This window comes from Cucumis melo, chromosome 11 (assembly GCF_025177605.1).
Source record: "Cucumis melo cultivar AY chromosome 11, USDA_Cmelo_AY_1.0, whole genome shotgun sequence".
Taxonomy (NCBI): Eukaryota; Viridiplantae; Streptophyta; class Magnoliopsida; order Cucurbitales; family Cucurbitaceae; genus Cucumis; species Cucumis melo.
This window is the reverse complement of record NC_066867.1, coordinates 22,958,426-22,972,531: the sequence shown is the minus strand read 5'-3', so window position 1 is coordinate 22,972,531 and position 14,106 is coordinate 22,958,426. Positions and strand designations below refer to the sequence as shown.

Sequence of the window (14,106 nt, the reverse complement as noted above, 5' to 3'; positions counted from 1 at the left end):
ATCGACCTCAGCCGTTTTTGCCTTCCACCATTGTCGCCGTTTTCTCCCTCCACCACCCGATCGATCGTTGCCGTTTTCTCCCTCCACCATCCCCCACTCGCATCTGATTTCCGGCCGCCGACGTCGTCTCTCTCAATCCAATCTCTGCCATCGTTCAGGTAATTCCGTCGTCAATGTAACATTCTGTGTTTTTGTTTTTGTTCAATTTATGGTGTTTTGGGATATGGGTATTGTTCTTTGACCTCTCTTTTTGGTCTTATGATACCATACCATTTTTTGGGAATTCTAACATGAATTTGATTCTCTGTTTTCCTAATCTATTGGGTTTCTTCTTCCCATTTGTTGGAATATTGGGAATTTGGTTGGTACTTATTCAGCTGTTTTTTGGCCTCTTGTTCAAGAAAATTCTATTGGGTGTAAACTGAAGTTGGTGACTGATCTTGGTTTTTTCTATTTCTTGTTTTGATTGTTTTTCTCCTGTTTATGGAGCTTTTTTTAATCCCTTCAATCATGGAGCTATTTTGTTATATAACTACAAAGGAGTGACTTATTGTCTATGAAACAATGAAGAATCACTTGGAACCTATACAATATAGAATTATAGACAGAAAATTTTCAATGTATAATTGAAAAGTGATTGATACTTTTGACATACAAACTCTTCAAGTGAGGGAAAAAAGAACTTAATGGAACGCAATAAGAGAACCATAAAAAAAGTTGTCTATTGGAATTGAGAGCTAAGGCATTTTTCTGGTGGCCTTTTTCTGTCGTTGAACATGTTGGGCTCTTTTTTTCTTTTTTAACTTAAGACTGATAGTGTTTGTTTATTTTGGTTGTAACTTTGGGGTTCTTCTCGTCCGAGTTGTTTTTGAAATCTTGTAGATTTGTGTGTATTTACTGCACATTGAGCTGTTAAGGCTTCCTTGGAATGCAGAGTGTTTGGTTGCATTAGATCATCACTCATCTTTAGTGGATCAATTGTGGTTGTCATCTCTTATTTTGGCTTCATCCTTTGGGTCTGTTATTTTGTTTTCTATGATCCAAGTTCGAAGATTATCTTCTCTTCTATATGTAGAATAAGACTATTGAAAATGGTTGCATATGAGACAATGATTGTATAACTTACGTTGTTTGATATGCATTCTTAGGGCTTTCGACATTTCGAACAAGAAGAAGCCTGTTTGGAGGATAATCAAGGTATGAGGAGTGGGGATTTAGTAGAAGAAATAGGTAAACATACTTTATGTTTTGCAATTGTAACATGGGTATTTTGTTCTTTTTCTCTGATGGATAGTGTCCGAAGCAAGGTGGCATTGTGGAGTGCGGGTATTATGTGATGTGATTCATGCGTGATATAATATTGTCAAGCAACAGGACAATCATTGAAGTAGTAAGTATTTCATTTTACCTTTTTGAACTACTTATGTTATGTACAATTGTTGCATATTAAATCATTTTTAAATGATGAATAGATGGAAGGATCAACCTCAACATACTCACAGGACGATTTAGATGTCGTAAGAACGGAGTGGGCTGAATTCGTTAACAAATATATTTTCTGTTCCCAATCTCAAAGGTAAAATTTGTAAACGAGACAACTTTATATGCTTTTTTGTGTGGATTTTATTACAACACGTGTTGTTGCGTCGACTATCCTGCAGTTATGGTAGTCATTGAAATGCTCTTTTGTTGATTTTTAGACATATGTTTGAGGAATCATGTTGACATGTACTTTGGATCTCTGTTCATAGTTGTGTTGACTATCCTGCAATTATGGTAGTCATTGATAAGCTAGATATTTTGTTCAATCTGCTTACACATGTTTTAGGAACCGTGTTGACATTGTTTTGTTTTGTTAATTTCTCGTTCACTTCGTTTACTTGTAAAGTTTTATTCGTAGCATAGGTGTTTGTGGAATGGAGGAGGTAAGTCTATGTTTAGGTTTATTAATGACCTTGGAAGTGGGGAGCGGGACGGTGGGAGTGCTAAGTTCATGTTTAAGCTCAACTTTGACTTTAGAAGGGGTGAGGGAGTGGGAAATTGGGGGGGGGGGGGGTGAGGGAGATACATTTATGTTTAATAATGACCTTGGAAGGAGGGAATGAGTTGCTAAGGTTAGAAATGACTTGGGGGGGGGGGGGTTGGGACTAGGGGTATGTTTATGCTTAAGTTGTTCTTTGATGCAAACTGAAACATTGTTGGGTCTGTAAAGAATGAATCAAAACAAATTATTGCATTACTTATATATTATGCTTATGCTTATGAAGTTAGTGTTTTTATTTCTCTTTTGCTTCCCTTATGAATCTTTTACTAAGAAACTTGGTTGTATGACTTGGATGGGAGGGGAGTGATACATTTATTTTTGATAATGACCTTGGAAGGAGTGAGTGAGATGCTAAGTTAATGTTTAAGTTTATAAATGACTTTGAAGGGGGGCTAAGGATACGTGTATGCTTAAGTTTTAAATTTAAATCAGAATATTGTTAGATCTTTAAAGATTGAATTGAAACATATTTATTTGATTCTCTGTTTATGCTTATGCTTATGCTTATGTAGTCGGTGTTTTTCTTTTATCTTTTATGTTCTTTATGGGTCTTTTATAAAGAACCTTGGTTGTATGAACTTTGGACGTTTATGTTAAAAAGTTCCTATTTGGAATGTACTTAATGTTTATGCTTATGCTTATGCTTATGCATTTTCCGTAATGAAAGTTGACTAAGGTTCATTTTCTTCAACTTTGTAGGTAATTGAAGAATAGATGGATCATGGTATCGATCAAGTTCATTCCTACATTAGTTTGATTAGATTAGGTCGTACATATATTACAGTTAATTTATCTTTTGGATTATTGGAAAACCTTTACCGACAATGTAATTTACATTTTTTATTATCAATATAAATATCTTTCCAAACAAATGTGCATAATGTTAAAATGTAGTAATTAATTTTTTTTGAAAGAAGAAATATATGACAGGAAATACGTGCTGCGAAAAAGAATAATAACGACACCAAACATGTGTCGACATATAAGCCTTTAGTAAACAGCAACAGTATCGTCAAAGCACATTTCTTGGCAAGAACTATGTGTAACGAAACATTTACAATGACAATATATTAGTGTCGTTATAAAGGTATTAATGATAATATATTCGGGTCAAGGTATAGATAACGGCGACACATTTGAAGTGTCAATATAAGGGTATTAATGACAATATATTCGTGTTGAGGTATAGATAACGATGACACATTTAAAGCGTCAATAAAAGGGTATTAATGACAATATATTCGTGTCAAGGTATAGATAACGGTGACACAATTAAAGCGTCAATGTAAGAGTATTAATGATAGTATATTAGTGTCGAGATATAGATAACGGTGACACTTGATTTACGTCAATGTAAGTGTATTAATGACAATATAATTGTGTCAATGTATAGATAACGGTGACACAATTACAGCGTCAATGTAAGAGGATTAATGACAGTATATTAATGTCGAGGTATAGATAACGGCGACAGAAAAATGCGTCAATGTAAGTGTATTAATGACAATATATTTCTGTCAAGGTATAGATAACGGTGACACATAATTTACGTCAATGTAAGAGTATTAATAACACTATATTGATGTCGTTTTATAGATGACAACGACATATTTATTGCGTCAAGGTGAAGGTATTAATGACACAATTTTAGTGTCATCGAATCATATTTAACGACACATTTTCCAAAGTGTCGTTAAAGAGCTTTTCTTGATAGTGGCTTCAATGACGCGAAAAGTGTGTCGTTGAAACTCTTTATGACACATATTTTGCGTCGTTGAAACCCAAATTTGTAGTAGTGTAAAATGGTTAAAATTTTAAAATACTGCAAAGACATATAAATGAGTGTGGAAGCTGAACTGTGTCCCCATATGACATGCCACAGATCCCTCGCTGTCGCTCGCCAGCTTCTTAAGTTCTTTACCTTAGCCTGAAATATTAAACATAGGAAAGAGTGAGTATATAAATATACTCAGTAAGGGACCCACTATTAGTCCCGCTAGGTGATCTGTTAACTTTCCGATAGAAACATAATCATAACGTTGTGTGTCCAATGGAGCACACCTGAGTGAGTGAGGCCTTACGAACACCCCTAAATCGTGCGAGTGATCCCGTAGGAACACCTTAGTCGTGCGAGTGATCGCAGATATACACTCCATAAAGCAATAAGTAGGTACACCCCTAATCGTGCGAGTGGTCTCGTCAGAACACTCCTAGTCGTGCGAGTGACCCCATATACATAATATAACTGTCTCCTAACCGTGCATGTGATCCGTAGGTACACCCCTAAATCGTGCGAGTGATCCCGTAGGAACACCCCTAGTCGTGCGAGTGATCCCATAGATAGGACCACAATATAAGTGAGGTAAAAAGCTTAACAGACAAAGTTAACAGACACACCACAATCCAAAGTATGTAACATCATTATAAACATCATAACATGCCATGAATATTAATCATAACGTTCTTATTCATGTGATTAATATATCATGTATCATAAACATCATAAACATACCAGTCATCATCGTCAATCATAATATTAGTTGTCATCATAAACACAATATCAATCATCGTCTACAGCATCCCCTATGCATCTTAGTTACCATAAATGCATAATCGTAAATACATGCAGTCTCTTAAATTCAATTCGAAGGTCCAGTAGTAGAATCTCTTATCTGAAGATTATCTAAAAATATTTCTTTGATGACAGTAATTTCCCAATTAAAGCAGATCCAAACTTAAACCAAATGGAGGTTGAAAAATTGTCTAAACCTTGATGAGAAAATTCATCAATTCTTCAAGTTTTGCTAAAGGGACCAATCATAACTAAAACTGGTGAGGAGGCGGCGGAAGGTTATCTTAATGAAGAAGATGAAGAACTTTTCTCTTTTTTCTTTTCTTTTCACTTAAGCATTCCAATGCTATTTATAAACCCAAATAATAACAATAATATTTATTATTATTATTTCCTTTTCCTTTTAGGATATATATAATACCAAAATATACATATATCTTTATTCCCATTATCTTTTCCCAAAATAATTAATTATCTTCCACAATAATTAATCATTATTTATCTTTTTCCAAAATAAATAATTATCTTCCACAATAATTAATGATTATTTATCTTCCTCCAAAATAATTAATTATTTTCCATAACAATTAATTATTATTTATCTTTCTTCCAAAATAATTAATTATCTTCCACAATAATTAATTATTATTTATCCTTCTTCAAAATAAATAATTAATTATCTTTCACAATAATTAATTATTATTTATCTTTCTCGAAAATAAATATCCTTTTATAAATAATTATATTTACCCAAAATATAATTATTTTCCTATTTCTCCCTTAAAAATATCTTTTCTCTAAAATCAAATTATCATTTCCTTAAATAATTATATTTCAACAAAATATAATTATCTTTTCTTTTCCCATAATAATTATATATATATATATATAGATTTCCAATTATACATATAATTATCAAATCTCCAACAAAATCTCCACCCTACAAATTAATTAAATAACATCCATAATTATTTAATTTAACTTCAACAACCGAAAATCTACAACTTTACTTAATCCTCTTAACCTACCATTTAATCAAAATCTCAACAAAAACACATGCCAAAACCTCTAAATTAATTAAATATTCATCCAATAAATATTTATTTAATTTCAAATCCCACAAAATCAAATAATTCTTATTAAATGAATTTAAAATAACCCCCAATAAATTAAATCTAATTAAACAAAACTAAGATAATTAACTCCAAAATTATCTTATTTTTCGGGACGTTACAAAAATGGACTTAACTAAACTCAATGTTGGCTCACATATTTCAAACTTGGTGTTAAATAACCCAACTCTACCAATTTCACAAATTTTTACTATTAAACTGTTGAAGTTTTCATATTTAATCGAGGAATTTAATTTTTTTCTCTCTCTAATGTTTCCAATGACTTCACCTGCCAATCACCGTCTCTTGCCAACTTTGACGATGACATATGACCCCTTTGACACTTCGACAACAACCATTGTTAGTAACATGCTTTGATGACCATACCTCCCATGACTAAACTAGGACAACCACCTTCAACAATGACAACCCCTTTAGCGATGACTACCTTTAACAATTATTTCCAACTCCAGACAACTATCACTTCTAGTGACCAACTATACGATGTTTAATAATCATATTTTATCTCTAATTTTTAATAATTTAATGATTTTACTTTTGATTTCACCTTAGTAAACATCACAATTGTCGATAGCTTTTTTCCCTCATATATTCATGCTTGTTATCTTATCTAGCCAAAATGTGAGACTTTCTTCGCATTCCCGACACTAACATACAAGCATAATAAAACATGACCTACAATTTGACAAAAGTTGCCATAAAAATCCTAAACCTCATATTTGATTGTATTTATCGTATTATATGGTTAATTTATTTATTTATCCTTATTTGTGATTCCCTTATTTGTAATAGGTATTTCTCTTATATAAGAAATCCCTTGTTTCTAAGTAAAATTTACAGAAAATACATAGTTTTACATATGACAAAGAATCCCTAAGTTTTAACCTAAAACCCAATTGTTTTTTAGAAAAACCCTAAAATCTTTACAATCTTCCTCCAACTGCTCGCTTGCCTTTGCCACCTCGTGCTTTGTTGCCATCAGTCGACCTTCTTCGACCAACCACTATCGTCAACCCTCGTTGAACGCACGTTGGCTGACTACATTTTGTGTATTTTTGGGCTGTAAGTTGTTGTTTTTTGTTATCTCTGTGATTTTTTAATAGACATCACCGGTCTTCGCTCTCTGAACAATCCATCGTCATTTGTCGTTATCCATCATTACAATCTATTTTCTAGTTTTTCCAAATTGCTCTTTTTCGTAGTTCTTCAACTATGTCGACATCAGACACTATGTCAGAAACTAACTCATCTGGTATGAAAGTTCTAGATAATCACATCCATTCCAATAATAGTCTTCTTGTCCAAATAATCATAATCTAACTTAATGAAGTCAACTTTCTTCGTTGTTCCCGAAGTGTTAGATTATATGTTCGTGGTCAAGAAAAAATTAGTTACATTGCTTACTACAAGAATTTTTGTCTCTGTCGACGACCTTAAATGTCGTTGGCAGAAGTGGTATTCTCCAATAGATTGTCTAATCGTTGGCAATGCCATTTATTGTTGACGATAAAAATGAGAGCGTTGGTATAGATGGGCCTTTGCCAACGACTTATTTTTGTACCGTCGGCATAGGTAGACATCTGTCGATGGTTTATTATTATTGTCTGGTTAAGTGGACCAACGTCAATTGATTTTAAAAGACCGTCGACGATTCATTGGAAATAAAAATCCCTAATTTCTCTTTTTTATTTTCCAATCCCTTTTCTCCCTCCCATACAACACCGCCCCCGTTACGATTGCTTCTCCCTGAGACTTCCCGAATTTTTCTTGCCACGAATAGACGCTCGCTGCAGTCTCCTCCCGTGCTCGAGAGTCCACACTGCCTCCACTACAAGAAATTACATATACGATAACTAACAAAAAAGGCTATAATAGAGTTTTTATAGCATTTTTTCGAAAGTTTTGACAACTTATGTTATTAAAATTCTAGGGATTTTTATAACGTTTTTCTGAGCTATAATGAGTGCTTGTAGAGTATAAAGATATAGCTTATATACGTTGCTATAAAAAATTTGATAGTGTTTTTTATTAGAGCTATAATAAGTTTATATAGGTTAAATAATGTGCTATCTTTGACATATAATAGCTTTTTTTTAATACTATAATATAGTATTTATAGTTGGAATATTAAGCTATAATATAGTATTTATAACTATAATACTAAGCTATAATATAGTATTTGTAGCTGTAATATTAAGCTATAATAATGCTATTTAATCGTTTTCAATTATTATAATAAGTATAATGACCTTTTGATACCATTTCTTTTTTGGCTATATAAATCTTTCTATAGCTTTAACTTATGGCTATGAAAGTGGTAACTTTTTCCTCAAAAATAAATTTTGAATTAGTTAGCTTTTGATAAATTTTAGTTCAAGGAATCAACTTTAGTTAAATCTACACACATAAATACTCCATAGCACAATGAATACTAATAACTTCCATTCATAATGTATTAAAATTACAAAATAAAGTAGTCAGTAATTTACTTAATTAATGTTGCGGTCTAAATGATACGAAAGTAAATAAAGTATTTAGTAAATGTATCAACCACACAAATTAACCCTTAAAATACAAACAAAGTTCATCATAAGTGTTCAAGATTATATGAGCTAACTGTCATCGTTGGTTCTTTAGTCCTCTGGTTAAGACTCCATTTCATTCACCTACATAAATTTATAAAATATATATCAGTATATGATTATGTAGACTCTAATAATAGTGGATATTAATTAAACAAGTATAGAAAAGCTTTAACAAATGTAGACAAAAAAGATTAGAAATAGATAACATACCAATGGTCACTTTATCAGATGGCCATGAAACTGTACTTCCCAAACCTTCTTCAATACATGTCATTTCTGATGTTGGCCTCCACAAATATACGTCCTGTTTCTTTGCTACACCAGCCCATACTCTAATCGCATATGGACAAAGAGGGACATGATGAACCAGAGCAGCTGGATCATTAGAAGACCATCTTCCTTCAGCAACAATCTCTCTCGAGTCATACCAATCTAATAACTTGCACTTAATTTGACTGTTGTTATTGATACTCTGTCAAAAGATAAATATGCGATACTAGAATAAGAAAATAATGACATTATAAACAATTTTTATCCTATTACAAATAAATTTACCGATGGAGAAGACATTGGACAAGTTGGAGAAATATTTATTCGATTAAGCACACTTGCAGTAGCATTTGAAAGTTCCTCACTTGGTTTAGCCTATGATAATCTCATATGAAACCAAAAATATAGTTAACTACTAATAGGAAAAAAGTTAGTAAAAGAAAAAAAAATACTTGTTTCTTTAAATAAGATGACATAAGTGCTTTCATTTCTATCATTTTGTCTTTCATTGCTTTCATTTCTATCATTTCTTCCTTCATCTTTAATATTCTTTTTTAAGAACCTTAAACATGTGATCTTGTTGAGACAAAAGATATAGTTTTGAACGAGTCACACCAAGGTGTTCTTGAGGTTTAGACTGAACAATGTACTAGATAGTGGAACAAATCGAACTAGTAGCTTACAAACTTGAGTTTCCAACAGTGCTTGCTTAACACTTGATGTTTTACATGTGTTCATGTTGAGGAAGTATATTCTTGATCCTTCACATGTGTTGTAAGTTCAATCAGTAGAGCTGGAGGAAGATCTATCTTACGTAGAGGAACTAATAAAAATCCTTGACAAGAGAGAGCAAGTATTGAGGAACAAGACGGTACCATTGGAGAGGAAGAGGCAACTTGGGAGAGCGGGGAATAGATGATAAGCAAACATCCTTCTTTATTTTGGTGAGACTTCTAAAATTTCAAGAACAAAATTTTCTTAAGGGCTAATCCTTCACATGTTTTGCTTTCTAAAGTATGTTTTACTTAAGTTAGTTACTCATTGAGCTTTAACTCACGTTTTCAAAATTTTTTCTACTTTCTAGGTAAAGGTTGTGATCCCAGAGCTAGCTTGACCTACTGCTACTAGTATACTGTCGAGTGCTAGTTTTCTATTGTTGTATGTCATATGCTTTGAATATGCATTTTGGTTTGTATAAATTTGTGAAAGGTTTAAGTTGTAGCTGGAAACATATTTTGTGTTTTTGTAAACCTTGTTTTCAATTGGTTAAAGTTATGTTACACTACTATGAGTTTTGAACCCTAATATAGTTTGGGTTATAGGTTGCACTGTTGAATTTTTGCATATATGAGTAGGTTAAATTTGATAATATTACATATGTTTTCCTTTAATTATTTTCTAGTACTAGAATTATAGTTGAAGTCAAGTTAGGGATAGTAAGTGCTATTAAAAAGAACGATGTTTATTGGCTTCACGCCATCACTTAGGCTTAAAGAAAGGAGTCTAGAAGTGGGTGTGACGTGACATGTTAGACTAGATATCTGTGAGTAAAAGGCCAGCATTTTATCCTGTTCTATGGAAAGGTCATATTCACCCATATTTATTTCGAACTCTATGGCAAACCTATGACCAAAAGTCAAATGTATTCCTCTTCAAAAAGGAGGTCTACAAATACATCATTTACTCGTCCACCTAAGAAAAATATTTAAATGACAGGTAAAAGGGAGTATTTCTCTTGAGAATGTTAACTATAATGTAGTCTTTAAGTCTCTTTATACTTTAGTTAGGGAGGATTGGTTATTTGATAGTGGTTGCTTCATGCATAAGAAAAGAGAGAAGAATTTTTTAACCGATCTAAAGCCATTCTAGTGCAAGGATTAATAGTAAATGTAATAAAGCATAAGTCAGTCATGTGATTAGGGTTTCAATTTTAATTTGTCTAAAGTTAGATGTCTAGTGACTGATAGTGATAAGTCATACATCATGATAGGTGCGATCTCATGATAATTGTTACTTGTAGACTTTGATAATTTGTAGAAATAGAAGTTATTATAGTCTTTTAAGTAGAACAATGGAGTAACATTACGATATAAAGGAGAATAACGCGTAGCAAATCATGTGAAAATAGGAACTATGCATTCTACAATTTGCAAAAGATAAAAGGCCTGTTTTTCATTGTTTTTCTTGTTTTATTGTAGAATTCTAACAAAAGAAACTGTAAGTGAAATGAGGAAGCTATCTAAGGCAACCATTCCTCGCGTTAACCAACAAGGTGATATACAAAAAGATGTTTTACGATAGGATTCGCTAGAAGACAAATTTAGATGGTGAATTATCAGCAAAAGGACGACGTGACATCTTTGGCATTGAATTATAGTGTTCAGAAGTTAAAGGAAATAATAGCACATCAAAACCACGTGCAATCTCATCAAGAACATGTCTGTAAATAGATGGCTCTCTTTCATTTCGATGTGTGATAAACCATGGTGTACATAAAATAATGTATGCTTATAAACTTAAACTTTAATACCTAGATTATACAAATCTCTAGCTCATACTCTTTGAAGCTTAGAAATAACACGCTTGAAAAAATCTCTTGCTTATATCAACCTTATAGTTAAAACATGCTTTGCTGAAAGATATTTCTTAAAAACTTAGCTTTAAACTCAAGTTTTGCACTTAGGAAATATCATGCTTATGCTTATAATCATGTCTCAAACTTTAGCTTAAACTTATGCTTTGCAAATATCTTTGAAATAAAATTTGTTTGGATAAGCCAAAGCATGCTTAAATATTCTAATTGAAATTCATGTTATAAACCTGCATTTAAATTCATTTTGTCACCGACGAAATTGAGTTAACTCCACCAGATTTATAAATTTTTCTAATATTTTTCTTGAGCCAAAACAAGAGAATTAAGTCTTGAATTAATCCTTTCAATCCAAAAATAATCAAAACTATGTTAAATAATTTCTAAAATAAAAAAATGGCCAAACAATGGCACTAAGGCACGACTAGCGTATGGCCAGACGACAAAGAAACTGCACGTGCATGCATAAGCCCCATCAGGGTGCCCGACTGCATGGCCAAGCACGTGCAACCCATGCCGCTTGGTTATGCATTGGGCTACATGATACACTTGTTCAACACTATAACTCACCCTCGTGTGCCCACATCACGCGTAACTTTTTATTGCTTAACCAACTTCCCTCACGACCTCTGAAGCTCACATTTACTTCCAACTTCTAAAATTCATAGATAAAAATTCACTCATCAAATTAAGAAATGTCCTTCTACAAAGTTTTTTTGAAATCCTCTTAGCTTTCATATCTAAATAATGTAGCGCAAAATTTCAAGTATTGCATCATCTAGCCTCATATCTTTGAAGGTTTTTTTGATTTCCTTTAATTGTGATCCTTCATGATTTCCTTAAGAAATTGAGTTTCTTCGCATAAAGTTTTCTCTCCATCAGCCCTAATTGGAAAATTGCACTCAAATTGGGTTCTTTTAAGACTAATTTTATTAAAACGCATGAGCCAAATGAGAACACATTGGATCTAAACTTTACTTAAATAAAAAATCATGAATGTTAAGCTCTTGTCTCCTCTTGCTTATCGGAATTTAAATGAATGTTTGCATGGCCATCTATAATCCACTTAGATAAGCACTAACTCAACGCCTCAAGCTTAAGTACAAAATTAAATGCATGGCTCTTCACTCTTAGCTCGCGCAGGTCTTTACTTTAGCATTATTCCAAGCCTTTAAGCCCTTCACTTGCCTTGCTACCTAGCATGTATTAACGCATAGGCTTGATTCCCTAATTCCAATGGAAGTTATTTGGTTGCTTTGTATGCATGAGCTGTTGCTTGGTTGCATAGACTTTTGGCTTAACTTACCTTCTCCACTCATGCCGCCTTGTCTTACTTTGCTTACCTAGGACATCATGTAGCCGCCTCATCACAAGCATTTTTAATCGCATATTGGACAAGGTTGGTTACATAGCAACTTTAAGGTACAGATCCGAAAAAAGGAGTCCTATTAAAGAAGAGAGGCACCAAGGAGTGGGATAATCCATCTAAAATGTAAGGAATAATTATTTTAAAGATAATGTTCCAAGGGAAGGAAGTCTTGTTTGAGAGAAAGTGATGGAGAGAGAGTTGTTTCGGCGAAGGAGTTCTATCGCGAGAAGAGTTAGGCAATCTGGTGAAGTAACGCAAAGTGAACACAGAAAAGAAGTGGGCGGTTGTGGTCTGTCACGAGGAAGAAGAAGGCGGGAAGAGATTTTAGTTTCCTGAGAATGAGAAGGCGAGGAAGACTTTAGCTTCTCGAGAAGATAAGGTTAGTATAATAGGCAAGGAGAGGCGTTTGGGGAAAAAGAGGACCAGACATTTGTGTTAGTCACCTTCTTAAACTAAACACTTTTACGTGGGTGACTTTCTTAAGCTAAACACTCTTGCATGAGTGACTTGTGCACTAAATGTTTTGTAAATATTTTCTTAATAGATTCTTTCTGAGTCTGAGTAATGCGTAACATGTTTTATATCTTTCTGTGTTATTATTACTATTGTTGTTTGAAAAGAGAAAACTATTGTTTTCTATGTGCTGATTATGATAAATTTGTGCAAACCATTAGTCTTATTCCTGTAAATGAGCAGTGATTATGTAGTGTGCACATAATGTGAATGGCATCGTGTGGACGACCAGTGCAACAAAAAATAAATCAGAAAACTTTCTAAATGCTGTCGATGGATTGGACATCACAGTAGCTCAATCGTAAGATATTGGCAAGAGTTAATTGCCATAGGCTTGACAAGGGGAAGGATTCGTGATCTTGGTGGAAATGAATAAGAGAAGCTAATGTGAGTTTTCTGTGATTTATGAAATGAGGTGTCAGAAGACACGTTTGAGAAATGAAAATGAATTTGTGCTTGACTTGTATTCCCAAAAAGGTTTTCTAAAATATTCATTCACTAAGTATTTGAGTTACGTGTTTAAGTTTTCCTTCCTTGGTGTTCAGGTGTTAAGGTCAAGTAAGAAAAGGAAGATGGGTTGTGACATAGGAAAGTCAATCAAGTTATCCGTCTTTGGATGGTTTAAAGTTATTATGTTTAGCGAGGGTTACATCCCAATTCTGTGTGTGGGATGAGTCTTGTGAGATGGGTTGGTAGGTGATCGTGGAGAACTATAAGAAAGGGGTTCTTAAACTCTTAAACACCTTAACGGGAAGAGTAGCATCCCACCGAATGATGGAAGATGGGGAGCTTAGAACTTAGGTTTTTTTTTGTGCCTTCTGAGAAAAGAAATGTAATTGTAAAATATTGGATCAAGTAATAAAAGTAAAGTATTGTTTTCTATTTTTTGTTGTGTTGGGTTTGTGTTTCTTTGTTGTGCTTAACGCTTAGTAGCTAAAGAGTTTAAGTGTTGAAGGCTAGGCGATTAAGCTAAGTTGGTTGTTTAAGTGTTTTCCGCAACGTTGAGTTGTAAAGATCTCATGAGTTCAAA

The 14,106-nt window shown here is 33.2% G+C and overlaps 1 long non-coding RNA gene across 1 annotated transcript; it reads left to right on the top strand.

Annotated features, from left to right (window-relative positions):
* The first annotated feature begins 1,300 nt into the window (after positions 1–1,300).
* LOC127144061 (uncharacterized) lies at positions 1,301–2,867 on the top strand. Its single transcript, XR_007815680.1, has 3 exons — positions 1,301–1,390; positions 1,473–1,576; positions 2,744–2,867. It is a non-coding gene; the product is annotated as an uncharacterized LOC127144061 (long non-coding RNA).
* Positions 2,868–14,106: the final 11,239 nt, after the last annotated feature.